Source organism: Loxodonta africana, chromosome 8 (genome assembly GCF_030014295.1).
Source record: "Loxodonta africana isolate mLoxAfr1 chromosome 8, mLoxAfr1.hap2, whole genome shotgun sequence".
Taxonomy (NCBI): domain Eukaryota; kingdom Metazoa; phylum Chordata; class Mammalia; order Proboscidea; family Elephantidae; genus Loxodonta; species Loxodonta africana.
Window position 1 is genome coordinate 103,861,001 of NC_087349.1, and position 12,834 is coordinate 103,873,834.

Sequence of the window (12,834 nt, forward strand, 5' to 3'; positions counted from 1 at the left end):
TTTTAACCATATCTCTTATCATAACCAATTACTGTATTTTTAACTTCATCATGTGGCTGAAGGACTTGGAGGAAAGGTTATTTCTCTGCCTTTTTTCTTACTGTTCATTTGAGCTTGCATTAGTAGAATTATGTTTATTATTTCTTTGCAGAAATTTTTTAAAGATACTTGCTTATTTTGTTCAGTTTAATAACATGATGCGGATACTTGCTTATTTTGCTTAGTTTAAACTCAAAAATATGATATATGTGATACAGTGTGATGAAATGTCATATGATACGATATAATGTAATGCAAGATATTAGCAGTCTAATCTAGTAATGTGTACATTCACCTAACACATAAACTGTAGCATTTAAACTCCTTAAAAGCAAAGGTCATGTTGTATATCCTTTCAAACACCAGTTTTCTGCCTTGCAAAACAGGCACTCAGTGGCAGCTTATGTTGTTGTTGTTGTTCAGTTCTAACTCATAGTGACTCTGTGTACAACAGAACATTGCCCAGTCCTGTGCCATTTTCTTTACCTTTGTTATGCTTGAGCCCACTGTTACAGCCACTGTGTCAATCCATCTCATTAAGGGTCTTCCTCTCTTTTGCTGATCCTCTACCTTACTGTCATAGATGGAATTGCATCCCCCAGATATATGTGTATCAATTTGGCTAGGCCATGATTCCCAATATTGTGTGATTGTCCACCATTTTGTCATCTGATATGATTTCCCTATGTGTTGTGAATCCTATCTCTATGATGTTGATGAGGTGGGATTAACAGCAGTTATGTTAATGAGGCAGGACTCAATCTCCAAGATTGGATTCTGTCTTGAGCCAATCTGTTTTGAGGTATAAAAGATAAAGTGAGCAGAGAGACAGGGGAACCTCTTTCTACTAAGAAAGCAGTACCAGGAGCAGAGTGCATCCTTTGGACCCAAGGTTCCCATGCAGAGAAACTCCTAGACTAAGGGAAGATTGATGACAAAGACCTTCCTCCAGAGCCAAAAGAGAAAGCCTTCCCCTGGAGCTGACACCCTGGATTTGTTCATACTTCAAGTCTGCTAGACTGTGAGAGAATAAACTTCCGTTTGTTAAAGCCGTCTGCTTGTGGTATTTCTGTTACAGGAGCACTAAATAACTAAGACACTTACCAAGAATAATGTCCTTCCCCAGGGATTGGTCCCTACTGATAATATCTCCAAAGTATGTGAGATGAAGTCTCACCATTTTCACTTCTAAGGCGCATTCTGGCTGTTCTTCTTCCAAGGAGGATTTGTTCATTCTTTTGGCAATCCATGGTATATTCAATATTCTTTGCCAACACCATAATTCAAAGGCACGCTTTAGTCTTTAAAGTGACATCTTTGCTTTTCACCAGTTTAAAGAGATCTTTTGCAGCAGATCTGCCCAATACACTACATCATTGGATTTCTTGACTGCTGCTTCCATGGGCATTGATTGTGAATCCAAGTAAAATGAAATCCTTGACAACTTCAGTTTTTTCTCCATTTATCAAGATGTTGCTTATTGGTTCATTTGTGAGAATTTTTGCTTTCTTTATACTGAGGTATAATCCATACAGCAGGCTGTAGTCCTTGATCTTCATCAGTAAGTGCTTCAAGTCCTCCTCACTTTCAGCAAGGAAGGTTGTGTCAACTGCATAATGCAGGTTGTTAATGAGTCTTCCTCCAATCCTGCTGCTACCTTCTTCTTCATATAGTCCAGGTTCTCGGATTATTTGCTCAGTATATAGATTGCATAAGTACGGTGAAAAGATACAACCCTGACGCACACCTTTCTTGCCTTTAAACCATGCAGTATTTCCTGGCTTTGTCCAAATGACTGCCTCTTGGTCTATGCACAGGTTCATAATGAGCACAATTAAGTGTTCTGGAATTCTCATTGATCACAATGTTATCAATAATTTGTTGTGATCCGCACAGTCAAATACCTGTGCATTGTCAATGAAACTTAGGTAAACTTCTTTCTGGTATTCTCTGTTTTTAGCCGGGATCCGTCTGATATCAGCAAATATATCCCTCATTCCACATTCTCTTCTGAATCCAACTTGAATTTCTGGCAGTTCCCTGCTGACACACTGCTGCTGCCACTTTTGAATGATCTTCAGCAGAATTTTACTTGTGTGTGAACAATGATGTTGTTTGATAATTTTCACATTCAGTTGGATCACCTTTCTTGAGAATAGGCATCAATACGATCCTTTCCAGTCAGTTGGCCAGGTAGCTGTCTTCCAAATTTCTTGGCATAGACAAGTAAGCACCTTTAGCACTGCATCTGTTTGTTGAAACATCTCAGTTGGTATTCTTTCAATTCCTGGAGACTTGTTTTTCACCAGTGTCTTCAGTGCAGCTTGTACTTCTTTCTTCAGTACCATAGATTCATGATCGTATGCTATCTCCTCAAATGACTGAACATCTACTAATTCTTTTTGGCACAGTGACCCTGTCTTCCATCTCCTTTTGATACTTCCTGCACCTTTCAGTATTTTGCCCACAGAATCCTTCCCTTTTGCAATTTGAGGCTTGAATTTTTTCTTCAGTTCTTCCCTTTTGGCTTTCTAGCTCCAGGTTTTTATACATGTCATTTTAATACTTTATTTTGCCTTCTGGAATGGCCCTTTGAAGTTTTTTGCTCAGCTCTTTTACTTCATCATTTCTTCCATTTGCTTTAGCTACTCCATGTACAAGAGCAAGTTTCAGAGTCTCTTCTGAAATCCATTTTGGTCTTTTATTTCTTTCCTGTCTTTTTAATGACCTCTTGCCTTCTTCATGTTTGATGTCCTTGATGTCATTCCATAACTCACCTGGTCTTTGGTCATTAGTGTTCAATGCGTCAAATCTATCCTTTAGACGATCTCTAAATTCAGGTGGAATATACTCAGGGTGTACTTTGACTCCCGTGGACTTGTTCTAATTTTCTTCAACTTCAACTTGCTTGGAGCAATTAATGGTCTGTTCTGCAGTCAGCAACTGGCCTTGTTCTGATTGATGATATTGAGCTTTTCCATGGTTTCTTTCCACAGTTGTAGTTAATTTGATTCCTGTGTATTCCATCCAGCTAGGTCCACATGTATAGTGTCTGTTTATGCTGTTGAAAAAAGGTATTTGCAATAAAGAAGTCTTTGATGTTGCAAAATTCTGTCATGTGATTTCTGGCACCATTTCCATCACCAAGCCCATATTTTCCAACTACAAATCCTTCTTCTTTGTTTCCAACTTTCTTATCCCAATCACTAGTAATTATCAATTCATCTTGATTGCATGTTCGATCAATTTCAGACTGCAAAAATTGCAGCTTATAGAAATGTATTAAATTGACTATCATGCTTTGGGGTTCCTGGGCACTCTTTTCAATACTTTTTTTTCAAACAGTAAATTAAGCAAAAAACATTCTGACTCATACTAAAAAATTACCAGATATATAATGAAAGTTTACCCAAGATGAGAGTCTACATAAACTTAATGAATTATCTGTGTAGATTTAAATTAAAATATAAATCACATATTTACCAAAAAGACAATTTCATAATATAAAGATAAAATATTTGCAAATGTGCTTTTAAAAGTCATTCCAAATTCTTTGGCTTCAAAAATGGGCCTTGCAATATAATCGTGCTGAAGAGTGAAGGATATTCTAATAGAGACTATTTAGCAGACTTTGAAATACAAAGGTTGTGCAAATTAAGGGGAAATAGCTGCAGAGTGTGAACTGGGTGTGACAAATACTTACGTGAGAAGTTCTGGCAACATCCAATGCCCTCCATTCCCCATTGTCTTCAATTCTCAAATGTTACTATAATTCTTCAATATGGCACTGATTTGTGTTCTAGAAATAGTAACTTCCCCGTGAACAACCTTGACACACGTAATAGCTCAAGGCCATTAAAGGTCCATGGGTACCAGTGGTAAAAAAAAAATGAGCTGGAAGAGGCATTAAGTCCAGTCTAAGAGTCTGGAGCCACAGCGTCTGACTCTGTGGTTGACTCGCCTTTGACTTCACTTGCGTGTTCTTCACTGTCTCCAATGATTGTCCCCCAAAGGAGGGGAATAGCCACTCCTTCAGACGGAGGTTAGGGAGATGAATGAGAAAACACTGGTAACTCTCTCTGAAGTTGCTACAAGAAAAGTGTGGGTAAAAGATAATTACACACCAGTAAGTCTCCCAAGGAAATCATGTAGTTGGGGAAAACACTATAGGCAGGAAATACTGTCTAATGCCAATTAGTCCATAACTTATTCAAAGTAGAAAACACAATGTCCCTCTATTTTTCATGACAATGTTTCTTTAAAAATGTTTCACAATCTAAATGAAATACCAAGTTTTTCAAGAGGAGACATTGAGGCATAGGATAAGAAGCAAATCAATGAAGATTGTAAAACTGTTCTGTGCGTGAGACCTAGACTTAGACATATGAACCTGCCCGAGTAATGTTAACACAATTCCTAGAGTAAAGAAGTAATTATTAAAGAAAATGTTAACTTACAACTTCATCAAAACAGTGGCATAATATACTCTTACATGTTTTGAGATTTTAAAGATCAAAATTTCAATGGACATACATAGATGAAGGACAAAGCTTTTTGAAGAGAAAATAAATTATCCCCCTGTTATTGAGCATTGGAATCACTGGGTGGTACAAATGGTTAATGTGATTGGCTGCTTACCAAAAGCTTAGAGGTTCCAGTCAACCCAGAGGCATCTCAGAAGAAAGGCCTGGCTATCTATGACCTAAAAAAATCAGCTATTGAAAACCATGTGGAGTACAGTTCTACTCTGACACACACGGGTTTGCCATGGGTCAGAATCTACTCAAGGACAACTGATATGCTAAACATTAGGTGACTGCCTTCTGCTTAAGCCACTTCCCTCCCAGTGGCTGAGTTATTGGTGACTGTCACCATGATGCCCACACCCATGCTGTGTGGTCCTTGATCTAATTCTTTGATGAATTTAAACATAAATTTACTCTTTCGTTGAATCAGCATGTGTTATATGTTGGCTTCTTTCTGAACTATTTTGGTTTTCTAAACAAGTATGCTTACTTTGGCTAATGTCAAGATGTTTCCACCTTCTGGTTGGCCTTGTTCATTCTGCTAGTGCCTGGGACCCATGATAGAGCAATGACAAATCTGCTTCCAAACTGATACAGTATTTGCTTGTTATTTTTGGAGCTTGCAAGTAAGTCTCAGGAAAACTGATTTTCTTTAGTGACCTTATGCACCTACTCAGCCCATTATGTTGCTCTAACATGGTTTTATTTCTATGTTTATGGTTTCTGTATGTGTGCCACAGAAAAATTAATAGAGTTGATGGAAATCATATTGCCTAATTAGAGGGAGTTTTTGAAACTCATACAATGAAACTTAATTTCCTATCTAAGAGCTACAGATAAAGAGTTACATTTTTTGCTGATATAGGTGTCAGGATGTATTCACTTGTCATGAAGACTTGACTGACCTTATCCTACTAAAGAAAGGGAACTTTACTTGTATCTGACCTTTCAGTTGGGTATTTTTGTATAATGCCTGTTTCCAAATTATCTCTAGATTTTAAACAAAACAATTACATTCCATTTATAACTCAAATATCTAGGTTTTATCATACCACAACTTCAAAGTTATGGTTGATCTTGAACTCCAACTTGGCCATCAAGAAATTTGTCCCTCACTTCTTATGATGCCATTTACACATGGCCCAGCCTCTACTGCTCTCTGCTGCACCTCTCTGTCAAACAGGTAAGAGGGTGTCACCCCTGCAGCAATCCTTGAATGACCCCCACAATGAAGGGAGGTCACCCTCCTTGAGAACTGCAATGGCAACCATCACTCTGGGCTTAGAGATGAGCTCTGCCCTCTCCTTGGCCAAACAGTTTCAAGCTGGTAACATATGCTTCTCTTAAGCTCTCATGTCCCAGAGGAGATTAAATTCCAGCTTTGAACTACATTTCACCAAAAACTCAGGTATTAGAGTTGGGAGGAGAAACCATGGACTAGAAGAGTGAGTTTCCAAACCCACAGTCCCTGGTCTGTGTTCGAGGATCCTCATGGTCTGCCTGCCTTTCCCATCCCAGCTCCCAGCTTATGGCCACCCATCCGCATCACCTGTGGTACTCTAAGGGACTGGCTGTTGTTGGAATCCAGGCCCATCAGCTTGTAGGCCCTGAGAGAAGAATCCTTCCCTTGCTCGAAGGGCCATCTCCATCCTTTTTTTTTCTGGGGGGAATGACCTATTCCCAAGTTCTTGCAGTGGGAATATCCCTTTCCTTCAGAGGAAACCACTCAGCAGAAAAATAACCTCAGAAAATAATAATTAGGCCTCGATACATGGTGGATGATTCTGATGTAACCATCCCGATGTGAGTCATACTGACCGCCTGGTTGAGTTGTTGTTCTTCAGATGTCCCTCTTTCTCCAGTCCTTAGTCTCAGTACTGGAGTTCTAGATAATAACCACTGCACCCACAAAGCTACAAGAATGGGCAACAGCTTGAAGCAAAGTGTTCTTAAAACTAGACAGGTCTAGAGACACTGGAGGATCCCTGGTGGCACAGTGGTTAACAGCTCGGCTGCTAACCAAAAGTTCAGCTCTTCAAATCCACCAGCCTCTTCTTGGAAATTTTATGGGGCAGTTCTACTCTGTCCTATAGTGTCTCTATGAGTTGGAATCAACTCAACGGCAAAGGGTGTGGTTTTGGTTAGAGACACGAGACACGGGAACAATTACACCCTTCCCCAGACTGACAACTGTGTTTCCTAGACAAAAGTTTGGTTCAATCTTACCCAAAATTAATATTATCAGATAGAACACACAGCTTCTCAGTCTAAACCATCTACACACGGGTTAATACTGACTTCACATTTCCCTCTAGAACAGTGGGTGAGTATTTGATTTATATTTTTGTAAATAAATGGCAGACTCAAGTGGTTTTCCCAGACCAAAAGCAACAATTTGCCTTGGAGATAAACTCATGAGCCTTTCCTTAGAGACTGGAAATTGCTTGCAGCTTTGAATGTTTTTTCTCCTTTTCCCAGCTTCTAAAGATCAAGTTTCTAACAATATCTTAGGTCCAGTGCCAGCTAGGGTAATCCATTGCATATCTGTGGAATTATGAGAATCATGGTTATTTTGGGGTCTCACTGACAGTACAATTGGATCTACCAGTGGTTCTCAAAGTGTGGGTCCCAGAGCAGCAGCATCACCTCACCTTGTTAGACCTGTCAGTTTTTGAGTTTCATCCCAGTGCCACTGAATGAGAAGCTCTGGACCTGGGCCCAGTAGTCTGTATTTTAGCAAGCTCTTGAGGTGAATCGACCACTGGTATACACCAACCATAGCAAAAAGCTTCACAGGAATGACCCAGTCACTGGGCAGAAGCACGTAATATCCTCCGGGAACAATTTTTGGGCTCTGGTGTCGCCCTTGGACCTGGTTCAGAGAGCCCTATCCAGAGTGACCCATATATCACAAAACCCACAACATAAGATGCATAGTTTTCTTTCTGTGTGCCAACAGGTTTTAAGAAAGTTCAGTAACTGAATGAACCAGGATTAGGGAGGAGAATCGGATGAGCTGTACTGAGCCCCAGGCTAGAAAATACTAAGTTAGAAATGCTTGAGAGTGTGTGTGAGTGGCAGGGGAGGATTAGGGAGGGCTGGGGGTATATGCCTGATCACAACCGCTACTCTAGGAAAGTGTAGGGGGTATTAGTGTTTCAGTGGTAGAATTTTCACCTTCCATGCACGAGATCCAGGTTCAATTCCTGACAATGTATGTCTGTCAGTGAAGGCTTGTGTGTTGATATAATGCTGATTAGGTTTCAATTGAGCTTCCAGATGAAGATGATCTAGGAAGAAAGGCCTGGATATCTACTTCCAAAAGTCAGCCAATGAAAACCCTGTGGAAGAAGTCCTAGCCAGAGCAATTAGGCTAGGGGGATAAAAACGTATCTAAATTCAGAAGAAGAAAGTAAAACTATTCTTTTTTACAGGTGATATGGTCCTATGCATAGAAACCTCCAGATAACCCACAAAAAAGCTACTAGAACCAATAATTGAATTCAGGAAAGTGACAGGATTCAAGGTCAACACACAAAAATTGTCAGTTTTCTACACATCAGCAATGAACAAGCTGAAAAGGAAATTAAGGAAACATTACCATTTACTATAGCATCTAAAAGAATAAAGTGCCGAGGAATGAATTTAACCAGGGAGATGAAACACTTGTACTCAGAAAACTGTAAAACATTACTAAGAGAAATTAAAGGCCTAAGTAAATGGAAGACCATTCTGTGTTCGTTAACTTAGTTAAGATGTTAATACTACCCAAAAAAAAAAAAAAAAACCCAAAGCAACCTATAAATTTAATACAATCCCCATCAAAATTCCAACAGCCTTCTTTACAGAAATAGAAAAGCCAATCTTCAAAATTATATGGAAAGTCAATTAATTATTTAGCAATTAAATCCAGCTCAATTAAATAAGCAGTGAGTACCAATCATGCATTAGGCATAGTGCTAGCTTTCATGGTGCAAGAAAGATGAATTGAGACTCTCTCTGTCCTCAAGGCCATTGTTGTTGCTGTTGTTGTTAGTTGCTGCCAAGCCGTCTCTGACTCACGTTGACCCTATACATAACAGATTGGAAGGTTGCCCAGTCCTGTGCCATCTTCATGATCATTGGTATGTTTGAGCCCATTGTTGCAGCCATTGTGTCAATCCATCTCATGGAGTGTTCCCTTCACCTTCTCTGGCCCTCCACTTTACCTTCTCCAACTACCAGCCCCTCCTTCCTGATGACACATCCAAAATAAGAGTAGAAGTCTTGGACAATATTCTGTGATCCATAGGGTTTTCATTGATTTTCAGAGGGTGATCACCAGGCCTTTCTTCCTAGTCTGTCTTAGTCTGGAAGCTCCACTGAAATCTGTCTACTATGGGCAATCCTGCTGATATTTGAGATATTGGTGGCATATAGCTTCCAGCACCGTAGCAACATCCAAGCCACCAAAGTATGACAAGCTAACAGATGGGAGGTGGTCAAGGCCTTTGCTACCTAATAACTGAAGACGAAGATGTGTACTACTAACTTAACACACACCAATCTGTAACAACTACTCCAAGATATTTACAGAAAATATCCTATGGGAATACCACAAAAGGAGGGGTTTCCTTGAGTGTGCGAAATCCAGGGAGGCTTCTTGGAAAAGGTGGGGTTTCTATGGATCTCTGTGCTACTTACCAATCTGAACTTTCTTTGTTTCTATAGTATAAGGAGCCTGGGTGAATTTCTCAATTCGAGCACTGATGGTACAGTGGTTAAGAACCAAGGCTGCTAACCAAAATGTCAGAGGTTGAATCCACCAACCACTCCTCAGAAACCCTATTGGGGCAGTTTTACTCAGTCCTATAGGGTTGCTATGAGTTGGAATTGACTCAATAGCAACAAGTTTGGGTTTGTTTTGTTTGTTCGTTTCTTGGTATCCTTACTTAGCATAAAGTAATAAGTGTTATAAAATGTTTCGTAACACCTAATGCCCTTTCCCTGGACCTAAGAATTTAGTTCAGACTTCAGAAGGGAATTTGACGGGGTAGCCCAAGGCTGATAGCTCCTATATTGGTGATGCCTGCATTTATGCTATGGCTCTCTGCAGGTAGAGAAAGGAACAGTTTCTTCTACACTATATTTGATATAAAACTTATCTTTCCTGGATGACTTTTATCATACACAAGAGTCACCTTGTAACCAAGAAACATGCTTTACAAAGCATTCCCTATGGAACTGTGTCTTATGAGACTAATATCTTGTTCGTACACTTCATGGTTATGAACTAAATGCACTAACTCAGGGGTTGGAAAATTATGGCCCAGGGGTCCAACCTAGCTGGCCGCTTGCTTCTGTAAATAAGGTTTTATTGGAACATACCCGTGCTCATATATCTACTTACTGCCTATGGTTGCTTTCAGCTAAGATAGCAGAGTTGAGTAGTTGGGACACAAAGCCTAAAGTATTTACAGAAAAAAACTTTCCAACTCTTATCTCATCCAAAGTCAGTCAATACGTGGAAAAACCTTCAAATTCCTGACTCACCAAACTCCAATCTCTGCCCAGAACAGTATCCCTATAGTTTGTGGTTATCTGAAAGGATGAAGGCACAGCTACCAACAGAAATGTAGCTTCTATGCTGGTGGGAATAGAGAAGACACACCTCAAACTCTTCCCCTGCCCTCCACGTCCTACTGGTGCCCTCCACTGGATGAACCCAACTGGATGCTAGAGAGCCCCAGAACCCAGGTGATAGTTTTTCTGAGGTGCAGAGCAGGTCAGAGAAGAGTGTGTGTGGTATGGGGAGGGTGATTAACCAGCACGAGGGCCCCCAGAAAACAATCTGATGCAAGGCAAAATAATTAATGTTAAAAAAGTTAAAAAGGGTATATTAATTGGGAATATTTCTACTGCAGGTACAGAAACCCACCTCACACCCAATGCTACTGGCTGAAACAATGAAAACAAAACAAACAAAAAACATATTAACTCACAATTCAAGGAGACTAGGGGTTAACAGCCTTCAGGGTAAATTGATTTAGTAGTTGGAGAACTTTACCAAGGAAATCTAGGTATTTCCATCTTTCCACTCAACCAGTCTCAACAAGGTCAACATTATTCTAAGACTGGCAGCAGTTGTAAAAACATGTCTCTTTGTTCACATCTAAGGATGGCAAGGTAAGGGGAGAGATGAGGAGGCAAACAAACAAATATAGGAATTTGAGGTGTTTCTTCTCCATTCCCACAGGCTTAGAATCTGTGTTTCTGTTGGTAGTTGTGCCCGCCACGACAATAGTGTGTATGTGCATGTGTGTATGAGTTATTTCTCTTTTTCAGATTCTTTAAGCTATCCTGAACTCTTCTTACATTTCACTGGCACTGATTAACCTAAGCCTGACAACTCTTCACTGATAAAACTAAGCATCTGAAGGATAGAATGAATATGGGGGGGGGGAAGGGGTTGTCTCCTAAAATGACACTACATAAGCTATTATAACAACATACCATCTTACTATCTTCTTTCAAATGAGTTTCTTCTGTCTACATCACATTGTCTGCAAGCGTTTACCACCCAGATCTTCACCTGACACATGAAGCTCTTTCTGGCAACAGAGTAGTTCATATTGTGGAATGATAGTACATGATCTTGTTTAGAATAGGGACATACTTCTTGATCCAAGGGGTTCTTGAGACCCCAGAAAAGCCAAAAGAAAACTTATGGGAAAAGAGAAAGAAACTTACCAAATCTAATTAAAGTCCTCCAGCCCAGCTAAGTAGACTTTTTTTCCAAGTCTGGTGACTCACCCCTCCTTTGTGGTTTAACTTCCCTCTACATAGTTAAAGATAACAATGGTTGCAACCTCAAAGTAGGAGAAATTACATAATCTGGGTTTAGAGGGTTTAACAGCTGAAATTAATTTGAAGTCCTTTAAAGAGGTGCTAGGTGTTTTTTGAAGGAGCCCTGGTGTCGCAGTGATTAAAGCATTCAGCTGCTAACCAGAAGACTGGCTGTTGGAACTCATCATTCTCTCCTTGGGAGAAAGATGTGGCAATCTGCTTCCGTAAAGATTCACAGCCTTGGAAACTCTGTGGGGAAGTTCTACTCTGTCCTATAGGGTCACTATGAGTTGAAATGGACTTGATGGCAGTGGGTTTAAGTGTTTTTCACACATTTCCCTGCACCTGGTAGGTGTTGGGTCCCATTGGTGAAATCTCCATTTGGACCTTGATTGAGGAGTTTTACATAGACATTGCAAGGCCAACTTAGAGCTTGTCTACATGTAGATTTGTCACTTCATCATGACAATTCTATTGCCACCAACCTAATCCAAACCTTCATCCTATGCGGAAATACCAACAAAATAAGTTACCTATTGCTTCCAGGTGTTGAAACACCAAACACAGTCATTCTTGAGAGCAGAGTCTGATTAGGATGGTTGGGAGTTACTTGTCAGTGGTACTTGGTTTCCTGTGATCAGTAGTCATCAGAAGGGCAAAGCTCCCTGTTACATAACAGAATTCCCGTTGAATATCTACTCAACAAATTTAGGTAAAGCCCTATTAAAATTGGCAGGCTCTTTGAGTGCACATTTTTCCTACATATTTCTAATGCTTGGTTATGTTGACAAAATTGTTGACGCTGGTTTGTAGACGAGGATAGATTCCCGACTCCCATCAGATCCTTAGAATCAAAGCATCCATTGTCTGGCAGGCACAACGGCAAGCATCTCAGCAGGTGCTGGTTTATCCATTTCTAACAACATTTGAAGCACATGAACCCAAGATTTCTTAGGGCATCACAAACCAAAATCCTGGCCAGTAGAAATAAGTCAGGACTTCAGCTCCATCTTTTCAAACCCAGAATTCTCCATGCTAAATCCAGGCATGTGTTTATAGTTTCCAAGTCATTTCTCTTTGTAAAAAATTAATCCAAAACTTTGACAAACCACAGTGCTTTTGTGAGTTTCCATAGTGGCATTCCTGTACACATCGCAGTAAATTCTCTGTGAAAATTATTATTATATTATTCAGCACTGACTCATGTAAAATTATAGTTTGTGATGTCTTATTTTTAAAAAGGTCCAATTTCATTTTTATCGCTGCCTCAAGTTTATTTTTTGCTTAAAATTCGCATCACAATTCCAAATAGGAAGTGCCATTGGAAAGTTCTTCTTCAAACCAAGAATTTTGTTTCCAAAAAGAGAGAAGGAAAGAACAAATGCGCATGATAATGCCAATAATTACGTGTTATGTGATTTTTATAACCAAGCAGTTTATTACA